This window comes from Myxocyprinus asiaticus, chromosome 21 (assembly GCF_019703515.2).
Source record: "Myxocyprinus asiaticus isolate MX2 ecotype Aquarium Trade chromosome 21, UBuf_Myxa_2, whole genome shotgun sequence".
In the NCBI taxonomy this organism is placed as follows: Eukaryota; Metazoa; Chordata; class Actinopteri; order Cypriniformes; family Catostomidae; genus Myxocyprinus; species Myxocyprinus asiaticus.
In genome coordinates, this window is record NC_059364.1 from 1,003,019 (window position 1) to 1,018,311 (window position 15,293).

The 15,293-nt window shown below is 39.8% G+C and overlaps 1 protein-coding gene across 1 annotated transcript in view; it reads left to right on the forward strand.

Annotated features, from left to right (window-relative positions):
• Positions 1-15,293, forward strand: part of LOC127411940 (serum response factor-like) — an 896,621-nt gene that overhangs the window by 293,806 nt on the left and 587,522 nt on the right. The window lies entirely within an intron of this gene.

Consider the following 15,293-nt stretch of genomic DNA (forward strand, 5'->3'; position numbering starts at 1 on the left):
TTATTATTTGCATTTAGCATTCTTTATTCCTTGCAGTCAGCAATCTTATCAGAACAGAGCTGAGACACATTCTCAGGTCGTGACCCACCTGTTGAGAAGCACTGCTCTACAGAATGTGATTAACCAAATATTTATTGCTCTTCTTTTGCAGGTCATGTGATCACGCTGAAGGCCCTGAGTTTGAGGAACTGTCTGATCACATTTCCTCCTCCTGACATCATTGTTCAGGGCCTGGCACAGATTCTCCACTACCTGTGCAGCATCATGGCAGAATGGCACGTCAGCACGTGCAGCTCTCAACGAGGTGAGGCTGCCATCTGAAGGTGAAAAATACCTGAGAGCAAAGTGTGTGTGTGTCGTGCCATCTGCAGCTTTGCATAAAAAGGATGGCCTGCTTAAAAAATAGCTCCTTGCCCTGGTTCTGCTCGACTGCTGTGAGTTTTGTTTCTGTGGAGATGGCGTGTGCTGCTCAGCTGGATTCTGGCACAGCGTGACAATCACATGTTCGGTCCAATGACAGCGATCAATAAACCACAGCACGCCTCATTCACACCACGTGGTCAGACGTTATCTTGAACCAATTAGACTAGTAACTCAGCTATAATTGGATTATTAAGGAATGAAGCTGAGATCTTAACATGGTTTCAAATTAAAATGAAATTACAAACAGGAGTGTAGCTTGATTGCATTGGCAGCACTGGTAAACGGATTTGGCCTAAGCTCTCTGAAGTTTGATGTTTTATTTTATGGATATTTCTACAACAATATACAATATTTAGAGTTCATAATGACATTTTATCCTCATCATACTCATAATCAGATTTGGGTAAGTTACTGAAATATAGTAATCCACTACAAATAGCCAGTTATTTGTCTAAAATTGTAATCAGATTACTTTACTAGTTACTTAATTGAAAAGTAATCATTACTACATTACTTTACGTTACTTTCTAAAACCCCTTTCCACTCTACAAATTCAAAACACTCAGCGCCTCACATTTCTCGTTACGGGGCAATAATTCATATATTCTACAAAAAGCATATATTAGAAATAAGCATAACCTTATAATGTACTTAAAAGTAATTAAATTAATTGAAAGTCAGTAACTGTAATCTGATTACAAGAATTTTAAATGTAATGCATTGCACTACTTTTTTTACTAAAAAAGTAATTCGATTACAGTAATGAATTACTTTGTAATTAGATTACACCCAACACTGCTCATAATAAATAAACTAGATTTTAGTAAGACAATGTGAGTGGTGTTTGCATGTGCAAAACACACCGCCTTTTACTATGGTATTGTGGTTGGTTGCTAGGGCGTTGCTAGGTGGTTCCTATAGATTAATGCCCAAGTCTCCATCATATTCTGGTCTCTAGATATGGCTCAGGTATAGCAAGCTGAATAAACTTTTAATCACATGCAGGATATGAATTACAGATATCTATAATAAAACTAGTTAAAATGTTCATTCTTAAGATCAGTAATTACATTTGCACTAGTAAAAACTTCAATTCTTGATATAAAGTCAGTACTCATGGAAATACCAATTCTTGTTATCAAAACTGGAATTTCAACTAGTAAAATCACTAGTAAAATTTCCCAATGATTTGTCATTCACTCCTGTTCAAAACACAATTAATTTCTTAATTACAAATTACAAATACACATATCAGCTAATAAACATTTACATTTTTGATATCCATAATTACATTGTTACTAGTAAAAATATTCCTGATTTCAACAGGTTAAGAATTTCAGATATCAATAAATTGAAAAGGTAATTAAAGATATCACAAAAGGGGGCCTGGGTATTTCAGCGAGTATTGACTGTAGAGCCGAGGAGGGCGGGGCCGGGCTGGAATGATGCACGCCCGGTCCCCAATCAGCCTGATGGGGCGCATGGGGAATAAAGGCGGCTGGGGACGACAGTTCGAGAGAGAGAGAATTACAGGCAGCTGTACTGTGTGTTTATAGTTGTGTGTTTTTGTTTAAGTTGTTTATTAAATTATTATTTAAGTTGTCAAGCCGGTTCTCGCCTCCTCCTTTCCACTGAACCCCCTTACACTGGTGCCGAAACCCGGGAAGGAGGAGGGATTCCCGTCGCAGAGTCCTCCCAGGGGAGCACCGCTGCCGTCCGACGGGGGACGGAGTAGCCCGACCACCCAGATGCGGGGAACGGCCGCCGTCCACAAGGCGAGTGGGGACAGGACTCCCCGACCGCCTGAAGCGAGGGAGCCACTGCCGGGGGCAGAGGAGTGCCCTGCCGTCCCCCGGGAACGCGGAGGGGTCGAGAGAAGACCGCCGTCCGCGGGGGGAGGAAGGAAGCGACTCCCCGACTGCCTGGAACGGTAGGGCAGCTGCCAGGGGCGGAGGAGTGTCCCCACGGGACGCCGGGAACGCGGAGGGGCGTTCTGTCCGCTGGGGGTTGGAGGTCTGACCGGTCTGCCAGGGGAGGAGCGGCTGCCGTCCGCCTGAGAGGGTGGAGGAGTGATCGAGGACCACGCGACAGCGCATCAGAGAACTGGTGAGTTTCTTTTTCTCTCTCTCCTCTCTCTCTCTCTGTCGCTCCATGTTGGCCTTTCCCTCGCCATTTTGTTTTGTTGTTTTTCCCCTCCTGTCTCCTCCCAGGTCGAGGAAGGTGGGGATGACCCGCCGGTAGTCAGGCGCCAGCCCCGGAGAGGAAGGGGGGGGGGGGGGGGTGTACGTCATGCCGGGGGCTCCCCGGCCTGAGGCAACGCCGAGAGGAGTGTAGAGCCGAGGAGGGCGGGGCCGGGCTGGAATGATGCACGCCCGGTCCCCAATCAGCCTGATGGGGTGCACGAGGGATAAAGGCGGCTGGGGACGACAGTTCGAGAGACAGGGAATTACAGGCAGCTGTACTGTGTGTTTATAGTTGTGTGTTTTTGTTTAAGTTGTTTATTAAATTATTATTTAAGTTGTCAAGCCGGTTCTCACCTCCTCCTTTCCACTGAACCCCCTTACACTGGCACTGACTATCACCCCTGGAGTCGCGAGTTTGAATCCAGAGTGTGCTGAGTGACTCCAGCCAGGTCTCCTAAGCAACCAAATTGGCCCGGTTGCTAGGGAGGGTAGAGTCACATGGGGTAACCTCCTCGTGGTCACTATAATGTGGTTCTCGCTCTCGGTGGGGTGCGTGGTGAGTTGTGCGTGGATGCCGCAGAGAATAGCATGAAGCCTCCACACATGCTACGTCTCCGCAGTAACGCGCTCAACAAGCCACATGATAAGATGTGGGGATTGACGGTCTCAGACGCGGAGGCAACTGAGATTCGTCCTCCACCACCCGGATTGAGGCAAGTCACTACGCCACCACGAGGACTTAGAGCGCATTGGGAATTGGGCATTCCAAATTGGGGAGAAAAGGGGAGTAAAAAAAAAGATAACACAAAATGCTTTCTTACTCGTTGCAATAACATTAAAGATATCTGAAATCAAAAGTTTATGCATAATTTCATTTCATTTAAACCGACTGATCTCAGTTCAGGAGACTCTGTGCTGTCATTAAAGTGTTAAACTTTCGGCGTACAGAGTCATGTGACAAAATAACATGGCACCGATGACAGCGGAGTTTGCCTTTGGGAGAAACGCCAAGAAAACTACATCTGGGAAGTTTTCACACTGAAACCTGTTTGAGTCAAATTAGAGTCTCTATTTTCATCCGATTTGCCATTTAAATTTTTTTTTATCACATATCGATTTATCGCAACATGGCACGCTGTTAAACACAATGATCCCGTATGTGGACTATTGGCTCATTTTCTTTCAAATATCCTATATTTACTGTACATTATCACACTGAGAATTAATGGGTTCATACAAAAACTGGAAAATGTGTCTTTCAGAGGCTTTATATGGAGTTAGGATGAAAATAAGGTGCATTTCAAACTGTTCTGAGACCAGTGCAGACAGACAGCACACTGGAGGTTAAGTCGTTCACTAAATAGGGAGCAAGGGAGCATCCTATAGCTGTCTATGCAGATAAGTGCATTCACTCCTAAAATCTGATCAAAAGTTCAGTTTCAGGCTGCAGATGATGTTTGGATCACTCAGCATGTTTGACAGACATCCCACTGTCCACATATGAGGACATACATTTTTAAGAAAACGATTTTGTCTAAAATATATATTGCATGTTTATAAGGGGCTTCAAGTTACAAATAAAAAAGGGGAATGGAAAATGCACACAACAGTCATGCTCGGGTCTCAGGAGGATAATAAAAACCAATTTACAAATCAAAATCAATATCAATCAAAAATGTGAAATTTTACATTGTGCATTTGCACTAGAAAAATGTGTAATCATTGATACACAAAATTAGAATTTGTTCTCGTAAGAAGTACATATCTGATATGTTAGTGTATTTGGAATTTCAACTGAAGTAAAAAATGAATTGTCGATATCTGTAATTTAATTTTTAACAGAATTTAATGTCAGATCATTGTGAAATTCTTTTAGTGAAAATGCTGTTACAGATGTCAAAAATTAGGGCTTTTTAGTTGAACTTCCATTTTTGTTATCAAGAATGTGTATTTCCACTGAACGTTTCATATCTAGTGTTATGGGTTTGAGCAAATATGAACAATAGTAGAAGCTGGACTCTTAAAATGCTTAACTGATGAATTTGGGTTACACAGTGGTTGTGTTTAAATGCATTTCAGGTCTCACCTCATTTTTCCACATACATCTGCATGTAAAGTCTCGTTTGTGGCTCGTGCAGAGATGCCTGTGGTGGAGAAGCTGCAGTTGCGTGAGTTGGGCTGTTCCAGTCTGGATCTGTATGAGGCAGCGGATGACCCAGAGATCCGACACTTCCAGGAGCTCCGGCAGAGAATCATTCAGATGGAACAGGCTGATCTGGGGTCCAGCATCAGACCAGGACAGCAGAGGGCGATAGAGGATGCAGAACACTTACCCTGCCCATCATCAGCAGGTGCAGTGCTCAATTAGGGCTGCATCTGAAACCAAAGGTAGCTGTCTATTTTAGTAGTAGTCTATGGTAGCTGTTGTCTATTGACCAACACATCTATTTTGCGTTGGACAAGACTGTAGTTTTTTTTTTTTACACTTACATGTAAAAGATGTGTTTTTAGTCATTTTTTGAAGATAGAGAGTGAGTCTGCTTCACGGATGGAGTTGGGAAGGTCATTCCACCAATGTGGTACAGTGAAACCGAAAGTCCGGGAAAGTGTTTTGGTGCCTCTTTGTGTTGGTACAACAAGGTACCGCTCATTGGCCGACTGCAGGCTTCTGGTGGGAACATAGCTCTGCAGAAATGGTTTTAGGTATGCTGGAGCAGACCCAGTGACTGTTCTGTATGCCAGCATCAGAGCCTTGAATTTGATACGTGCATCAACCGGCAGCCAGTGAAGAGAGACAAGGAGTGGTGTAACATGCTCTCTCTTTGGTTCATTAAAGACCAGATGTGCTGTTGCATTCTGGATCATTTGCAGGGGTCTAATTGCACATGCAGGGAGGCCTGCAATGAGAGCGTTACAGTAGTCCAGTCTAGATATGACATGTGACTGAACAAGCAGTTGTGTGGCATGTTCAGAGAGGAAGGGTCTTATCCTCCTGATATTGTAGAGTGTAAATCTACATGATCGTGCTGTCTTTGAGATGTGGTCTCTGAAACTGAGTTGGTTATCGATGGTTCATTTTACATTCCTAAAACTTTGTTTATTTCCAGGTTTAAATGAAAAAATAAATCCCAGATTTTCAATATATTCTCAGACTTTTAGACTTCACTGTGTGTGTGCATTTGTGTGTACCTGAGACTGTAGGTTTAGGAGGTATAGTATCGTTGAAATATCTGTTTAGAAATGAGCATATTTGAGCTAATATTTACAGTTTCCATCATTGTGTCCCAGTAAAAAAGATCTAACGAAAGGCAAAACATCAGACATTCAGAGCTGGAGCCGCACAGCGGAGAGGAAACACGCTGCCATAGAAGAACTGAAGGAGAAACAGCATGCATTTAAACAAAGACAGGAGTTCATACAGTAGCTTCGCTATTTCATATCTTTAGAGTGAAAAACAACTACAAGCGAGTGCTGCTACTTTCTGTGAGTGTTGTAACTGAGACCAGCGAGCTGACTGCGGTGTGGCGGGGGGTTTCAGAGCTCTAATGTGTGTGTGATTGTACTGCGAGATCCAGATAGACAGAATATGATCCTCCCATAGTCTCAGAGAAAACACTGCTGTGCTGTGTGAAATCTGATAAAAGACAGAAAGTAAACTTTTAATTGTGCTTATCGGTGTATTTAAGGAGTATCAAGTTTACATTGTCTAAATTCTTAAAGAAAATTTTAATCATCATTTATTCACCCTCATGACTTTCTGTCTTTTGTGTGGGAAAAAAAGGAGATTGTAACAAGGTTAGTAGTTCAGGGAAGGAGGAGGCGGGAACCGGCGAACGTTCAAACATACTTTAATTATAAAATAGACACAAAACGAAAGTAAAGCGGCAGCCCCTCGCGGGCGACTGCCGCACAAACATAAACAAAACACAACGTAAATAGTCCAGGCCTGGTCCTCTCTCGTCCTTCACTGTCGTCACTCCTCCTTTTATCCTCCCGGATCTCCTCCGTGAGACACGAGGCCGGTGCGGCGCGCAGGTGACGCTCATTAGCAATCGCGCCAGCGGCCTCGCTCCGTTCCCACGGCTCTCGGCCCCACCCTGCTTGCCACAGAGATGTTTGACAGAATGTTCATGCTGCTCTTTTACAATGAAAACTGGGGGCTGTCAAGCTCCATAAAACGTTAAACACCATAAAAATATCATTTAAGTTTAAAGGTGCTGTAAGCGATTTTTTTTTCATAGAAAAGTATGCAAAAAAAAAAATGTCCTACTCCAAGACTCTGTAAACAGCAAATAAAAATGTGTCCGCGGGCCTAGTCTCTGACACTGTCCACCTGTCAGTCATTTTACTCGTTCTCATAGTATTGTACTTACAGCGAATTATTGAGGCTTACTGCCATTTTTATGCCATGTTGTTCATAACAGTTGCCAGTTGAGGGCGCTATTTTGCTGTTGTTGTTTTAAACAGTCGTTTCTGCCCAATGTCAGCCTCAATAAAGCTCATTAAATATCGTTGGAGTGCTGGGTTTTGGGAAGAGGGGCGTGGCATTTCCAACGGCTCAGTCTTGTGGAAGTAGGACGGCTGAAATTGCTAACAGCAACTTTAATAAAAGTAGTTCATATGACTTACTGTATGCGCTTTGTGATGGCATTGTGAGAGGAACAGACCCAAATTTAAAGGAATATTCCGGGTTCAACACAAGTTAAGCTCAATCGACAGCATTTGTGGCATAATGTTGATTACCACAAAAATGTTAAAAAATTCTCTTTAATAAAAGCACAAATCTGTGTTCCAGTGAGACACTTACAATGGAAGTCAATGGGGTCAAACATTCAAATACTCACTGTTTTAAAAGTATAGACACAAGACATAAACAATAGGTGTGTTAACATGATTTTACTGTGAGAAACACAAGTTTTAACAGCAGAATTAATGTAAGCGCTTTTATAAAATTATAAGCTTCACACTTCTGTCTTTAAACCCTCCAAGAATTCTGCATATTCAAACTATAAAATATTTAAACAGTTACGAGACGGTGAAAATGAATGCCGTTTGTGTCACTGACATCAAACATGATGCGACAGTCTTGACGCACCATATTTAAACGAACATGAACGTGCATGAGATTTGAGAGCTATGTCGTAAGGGACAATTTTCAGTATTTTCCTCACACAATGGTGTCGAATTACTTTAGGAGACTTGGAATATAACACACAAATCATAGGAATTACTTTTATTGTTTGTTTGTTTTTTAGCTTGACAGCCCCTGCTCACTAAATTCTTTCATCGTATGGATAAGAGTAGATTGCAGATTCTTCAAAATATCTCCTTTGGTTTTAGAAAGTAAGTCATATCCCGTATATGACTTACTTTGGAACAAGAGTGAGTACTGTAAATGATGACTAAATTTCATTCTAGACTGATCTATCCGTTTAAAGTGATAGTTCACCCAAAAATGAAAATTCAGTCATTGTTTACTCACCCCTGTGTTGTTATAACCCCATATGACTTTACTTATTTTTCTGAACACAAAGGGAGAAATTGTGAATAAATGTTGTGCTCAGTGATGTCATACAATGGCAGTTTATGGTGACCACCTCTTCAAGCTTCAAAAGAACACAAAAGTATAATTCAGAAGTCTAATAAATTATTCCATGAGACTCATGATTGTTATGAAAGCATACGATAAGATTTGGTGCGAAACAAACTGAAATCTAATGTATCATGCAGTGAAACTTTTCACGGACTGTTGATCTCCTGTGTGTGTTCATGAAAGTGCACGAGTGCAACAGTTCACACAGCCCCCTCGTGACATTGGGGCGTTCAAGCAAAAACTCGTTTTGTTTATCTAAAAACAGCGATAGTGACAAGAGAACACAGCTGCACACAAAACAGAGAACAGAACTTACTAAACATGTCTGAAGAGTTTGTAGTCCAAGAATTGATGCATTTCTATGCCCAGCCTTATTTTATTTTTTTGTTTTTGTACCGGTGCCAGTTCACAGCAGACGGAGTTAAACGCGCGATGCTGAAAATCAAAAACAAGCGATCGATAGAACATTTACATTTTACATTTATGCATTTGGCAGATTACCAGTTATGTGCTTTAGTCCACTACGCCACCACCACTCCACCGTACTGTCGCTCATCACTGATGGTTAGGACAAAAACTCTGATTGGCGCAGAAAATATACCTTTTATCACGTGCTGTTTGCCGTCAGTTTAGGACATGGTGTGACTGTAGCTGCCTGTAGCCTCCTCTATGTTTCTGTTTGATTTCCGAGTACTCCGTTAAAAAAAAATAAGGCTGGGCATAGAAATGCATCAATTCTTCAACTACAAACTCTTCAGACATGTTTAGTAAGTTCTGATCTCTGTTTTGTGTGCAGCTGTGTTCTGTTGTTACTATTGCTGTGTTGGACCTGTTTTTAGATAAACATAACAAGTTTTCGCTTGAACGCCCCAATGTCACGAGGGGGCTGCGTGAACTGTTGCTCTCGTGCCCTATCATGAACACACACAGGAGATCAACGGTCAGTGAACATTTTCACTAAATAATACATTAGATTTCAATTTGTTTCTCACCAAATCTTATCATATGCTTCATCATTGTATGACATCACTGAGCACAAAATATTTTCACAATTTCTCCCTTTGTGTTCAGAAAAAGAAAGAAAGTCATATAGTGTTATAACAACACAAGAGTGAGGAAACAATGACTGAATTTACATTTTTGGGTGAACTACCCCTTAGTTCAATTTTATTCCTGTACTTTATTAAACACACACTGTTGGCATGTTTATGTGTACTTTAGAGCCTGTGAGCTGCTGTGGGAGCAGAGAAACCAGGACAGAGTCTCACAGCAGCGCCGGTGCAGGAAAATACTGGAACATCGAGAGAGAGACGAGGTACAGCGCAATAAACATCTCCAGTCAATAGTATCTCTTTCTGCATGGCACTGAAGACAGATTTAACCATGTGGACAGTAGAATTACCACTAAAAGTAATTTTCAATCATGTTTGTTTTAGAAATGGCTTATTTACTAAATGGAACTTATGAACGCTTCATTATGACACTTAAAATGCATTTACAGTTACACGAGGCTTTGACTGTTGTGCTCATGTATTGCTGTAGGGTTTTATTTGTAATTAGACTCTAATAAAGATGAATTGCTCATTTCTACGGTTTATTTTCAGTTGTTTTAGTATTGCAAAACTATGTTCAGGATGTGAAGACTTTCCCCTGTGGTGTTGACCGTTCTTCTGAAGTTGTGAAGATCTGACCTGCACAACAAACATCTCACGGGTCTCACATGAGACGTCAAAGAAAGGAATTACTCTCAGATTCCAGGCAAAAGAGGGAGGCCAGGTATATTAAGTTTGGAAAGAAGGTTTTTGGTCTTTCTTTCAGGTGAAACTCTGTATTTTTATTAAATGTGTATTTATAGTGACATCTTGTGGTAAATTGTGTAATTCACAAGAACAGAGGTGTGTCATTCAAAATGATTTACAGCATCATTAGCAGTTAAAAGAAGTTACCTTTTACATGTTCTTAATGCAAAATATAAATCTTATTTATTTATTTTAATTTTGGGGTTAAATGTGGCCAGGACATGTTCTTGACATGTCTCAGGAGACCCTTTATTATTAGTGGAACACTCTCTATTATTTCCTATTTTTACTATACAATCTGAATACCAGACTATTAAATAACAGGGTTCAATGGGGCTAAAGGCATATCTTAATGAAAAGTCGCTTTTATTTCGTCACAAAGTGTATCAAGATTGAAAAAATAAATTTATTTTTATTGAAAATTGATGGAGCAACATAATTTGTGTGAAAGGGAATAATAACGGAAGGTTGTTTTGATTAAAAAAAAAGTGTCAAGGGAGCCTTTTGCACCACACATGGGCCCCCAGGGGTGTTAACGTGATATCGTGTGAATATAGGGACAATAGTTAATTGTTATTCAAAATAAGCACTTCAGAAAAGAGTTAAACAATTTCCCGTTAATTTCGATCACATTTGGCATTTCAGAAGATCTCTAGTATTCTATAAAGAAATGAATCTCCATTGTGATTGGATCAGTCAATGTGAGCCCACTTTAAACAAATCTATTCACCCCACTTAATGTATTTATGGGGGGTCTTTAGCTCCTGCAGCAGGGGGGTTTTACCCTAAATACTATCCTTTCACTTATTGGACAGTTATTACAATTTTTATTTATTTAAAGGTGCTGTAAGCGATTTCAGCCATCCTACTTCCACAAGAATGAGCTGTTGGATTAGCCACGCCTCCTCTTTCCAAAACTCCGCCCTCCAAAAATAACAAATGAGCTTTATTGAGACCAACATCGTGCAGAAATGGTTGTTAAAAACAACAGTAGTAAAACAGCGCCCTCAGCTGACAACTGTTATGAACAACATGGCATAAAAATGGCATTAAGCCTCAATAATTCGCTGCAACTACAATATTATGAGAACGCATGAAATGATTGACTTGTTAAAAGCACCATTGTGTGCGGACACATTTTTATTTGCTGTTTACAGTCTACAGCTGTCACAGAGACCGGAGAGACATCTTACGACACTTATTTCAGTAATATCTTTCAGGGAGTAGAATTTTTTTTTGCATATCTTTCCATGAAAAATCGTGTACAACACCTTTAATTTCAATCACATTTGGCATTTCAGAAGATCTCAAGTATTCTATAAAGAAATGAATCTCCATTGTGATTGGATCAGTCAATGTGAGCCCATTTTAAACAAATCTATTCACCCCACTTAATGTATTTATGGGGGGTCTTTAGCTCCTGCAGCAGGGGGGCTTTTGACCCCAGATACTATCCTTTCACTTATTGGACAGTTATTACAATTTCTATTTATTTAAAGGTGCTGTAAGCGATTTCAGCCATTCTACTTCCACAAGACTGATCTGTTGGATTAGCCACGCCCCCTCTTTCCAATACCCCACCCTCCAAAAATACCAAATTAGCTTTATTGAGACCGACATCGTGCAGAAACGGTTGTTAAAACAACAGTAGTAAAACAGCGCCCTCAACTGACAACTGTTGTGAACAACATGGCATAAAAATGGCATTAAGCCTCAATAATTCGCTGCAACTACAATATTATGAGAACGCATGCAAAATGATTGACTTGTTGAAAGCGCCATTGTGTGCCATTACAGTCTACAGCTGTCACAGGGACCGGTGAGATATCTTACGACACTTATTTCATTTCATTAATATCTCTCAGGGAGTGTGACATTTTTTGCGTACCTTTCCATGAAAAAATAAATAAATAAAAAAAATAGCTTACAGCACCTTTAATCACCTTTTAATCTTCTTCTTTTTGTTTCGCTATTTAGTGTTTTGGGAGAAAATAATACCAAAAGTGCCCTGTTGTACCCTATTTGGGTGGTGGAAACTGCACCCAAGACTTTCACTCACTATTACTCATGTGTATAATATAGTGATAATACAGATTAGATCTGAAGAATGCATTCCTCACATTACTAACATAACCAGTAATACTGTGCCAAAAATGAAAATTATCTCATCATTTACTCATCCTCATGCCATCCCAGATGTGTGTGACTTTCTTTCTTCTGCTGAACACAAATGAATATTTCTAGAAAAATATTTCAGCTCTGTAGGTCCATACCATGCAAGTGAATGGTGACCAGAACTTTGAAGCTCCAAAAAGCACATAAAGGCAGCATAAAAGTAATCCAGCGACTCCAGTGGTTTAATCCATGATCCATCCAGATCAAAGTCCTTAAAAACGGGACCAAGCCAAGTTTTGTATTACTTTCAATGTAACACTGTCTACTTGAAAATGAATGCAAAAAATGAGACACGGTCAAACACTTCATAGTTTTGGAGTATTCAAAAACACAAGATTTGTACAGAATGTACAAGAAAATACAGAATGCTAGTGTTGTAAATACAAGAATCAGTTTATTGTCATTGAGCATTTACAAGGATGTACAAAAGATAAAAAATATTTTACGAGAGGGCCAAGATGGCAACAGAAGAACACTTACAAACGAGAGAAACTTCCAGGTAAATATTAGTGTGCCATTAGAATGTACCATAGCCTTTAGCTGGTCATCACTTGTGTGTATATATCCTTACAGTTCCTAGATTTATCTAAAAAGACGTGATTAGAATACACCCAGCTGAAAGTTGTTGTTTTTTTTTTTTGTTCTTTTCATTCTGGCTATGTATCCGTTCTTTTCTTACGAAGCACTCTGATGTCCACTTCTTTGTGTTTCTTCACCCGTTGGCCAGATTGTAGCATTATACAACTGGTTATCATTTAAGAATATAAACAACCAGTTTATAAAGCATTTAAACTTGATAGTTTATACCAAACTTTAAATACTACACAAAACTTTACGTAGTATTTAGTAATACTCTTTCTCCCACTGCACCGGCAGACGAAATGTTTTGATTTGTGTCTCCAGACAAGACTATAAATTCTCCTCCCTGCCCAGTAGGTGGCAATATGCACCTCGCTAGAGAATGCAAATCGCTAAAAACAAAAGAAGTGAAAGTGAAAGTGTAGATTTATAGTACAAAATGACTTAAATATTGATCTGTTTCTCACCCACACTTCTCATATCTCTTCAGAAGACATGGATTAAACCACTGGAGTCATATTGTTAGTTCTATGTTACATTTTTGTGCTTTTTTGAGCTTCAAAGTTCTGGTCACCATTCACTTGCTTTGTATGGACCTACAGAGCTGAAATATTCTTCTAAAAATTTTAATTTGTGTTCTGATGAAAGAAAGTCATACGCATCTGGGATGGCATGAGGGTGAGGAATTATGAGAGAATTTTCATTTTTGGGTGAACTATCCCTTTAAGCAATTGCTGGTGTGTGGTACTGTAGGTGTATGTGAAAATGATGTGATAGATAGCGTACCTTTACCCTTAGGGCTGAATGTGAGCTGGAGCTGATGGGACAGATGATGAAGGAAAGTCTCGGTGTGTCCTGGAGCGATTCTGCAGAGGAGAAACAGATGATTCTCAATTCAGATATTTACAAAAGAGGAGACAAAACTTCTTCATTTTAAAAGAAGACTCATAATATATACTTCCTGTGACAGAATTCCATAGCAGTTTCCATTTAAAAACCTTGAGTTTATGAATAAGAGCCACTGCAATTCCATTTACTGAGACAATAGAACAAAAGTTGTTTACAGAAGCAGTCAAGACATTTATGGGGACACAATACATATAAACAGATGAAACAAAGTCTCAACATAAACAGTAATAGTACCGTATGTCTTATTGTCCCCTTCAGTGGCAAATGCAATTTTGATATCTTACATAACTGGCCTTGAAGGAACAATAACTGTATATGTACACTGTATACAATATTTTATTTACATGTTCCTGTATTTCTTGTCATTCTTTTTCCTTCCCTGGTTATTTTCCAGCTGATATCACCTGACCTACTGTTTACTTACAGTTTCCAGCATGTACGCTCGCCATGCTGAAATTAAATGACATCGTTTTCAGTTTTATTCTTTAGCTTTCCTTGAAGCTTTCACAGAGGAAAAAGAAGATTCACAGCCGTCACTTGAGAAATGTCTCAAAGCCAAACTTACACAATCTACAAATAACAGCATACTGCACAACTGTACAACAGCATAAAGAGATTTAGCATGTGTACAGAAGTGTTTGAAGTCATTCTGCAAATATGAGCTCAATGTTTTGAAATGGCATCACAGCTGCTAATGGACCTGAAACAAAAACCAGCAGGTGGCGCTGCTTTCATCCTCATCCTTCATCTTTATTGTTTATGTCCACATGAATCAGTCAGCCATTTTAAAGGCCTAGTGTCTCAGTGTTATGGGAAAATAGTGAAATAATGCCTGCATCCTGGAGCTCCATGTACTATTGAACAAAAGTAAACAAAAGATTGTATAAAACTGTAAAGTTCAGCTGATACTTGTTGCCTTGTTTTGAGTCGTGTAAACTGTTGTTTATGATTACTTTGTTTCATCACACAGAGAATTTGATCAATTATTAATAAATGTGTGAACATCTTACCAACCCTGGTTGTGTGAAAACATGTAATATGACACATTACAATTCTGAATCATTTACCATATTTTATAGGACATGTGTCAGCACTATATATATATATATTAGGGCCGTGTCGATACAATCAAATATCGATATATAATGAGCTCACCAAGAGACAAAAATGTGATGTTTCCAGCTACATGCTCTTCACCAGGCATCAGTATATAATTTAAATATACCCAAATTAATTGAAATTGAAATTTGAATTGATTCGTTGTGATATCGTGATGTATTGCAATATATCAAACCGTAACGTGTATTGCAATACGTACTGTATCGTGAGGTGCCAGGTGATGCCCAGCCTGGCATATATATATATATATATATATATATATATATATATATATGTGTGTGTGTGTGAATATAATTTGGTGGAGGATTGGTGATGATCTGGGGGTGCTTCAGCAAGGCTGAAATCGGGCAGATTCGTCTTTCTGAAGGATGCATGGATCAAGTCACGGATGAAAACTTGCTTCCTTCTGCTCTGACAATGTTCCCCAACTCTGAGGATTGGTTTTTCCAGCAGGACAACGCTCCATGCCACACAGCTAGCTCAATCAAGGTGTGGATGGAGGAGCACCACCGG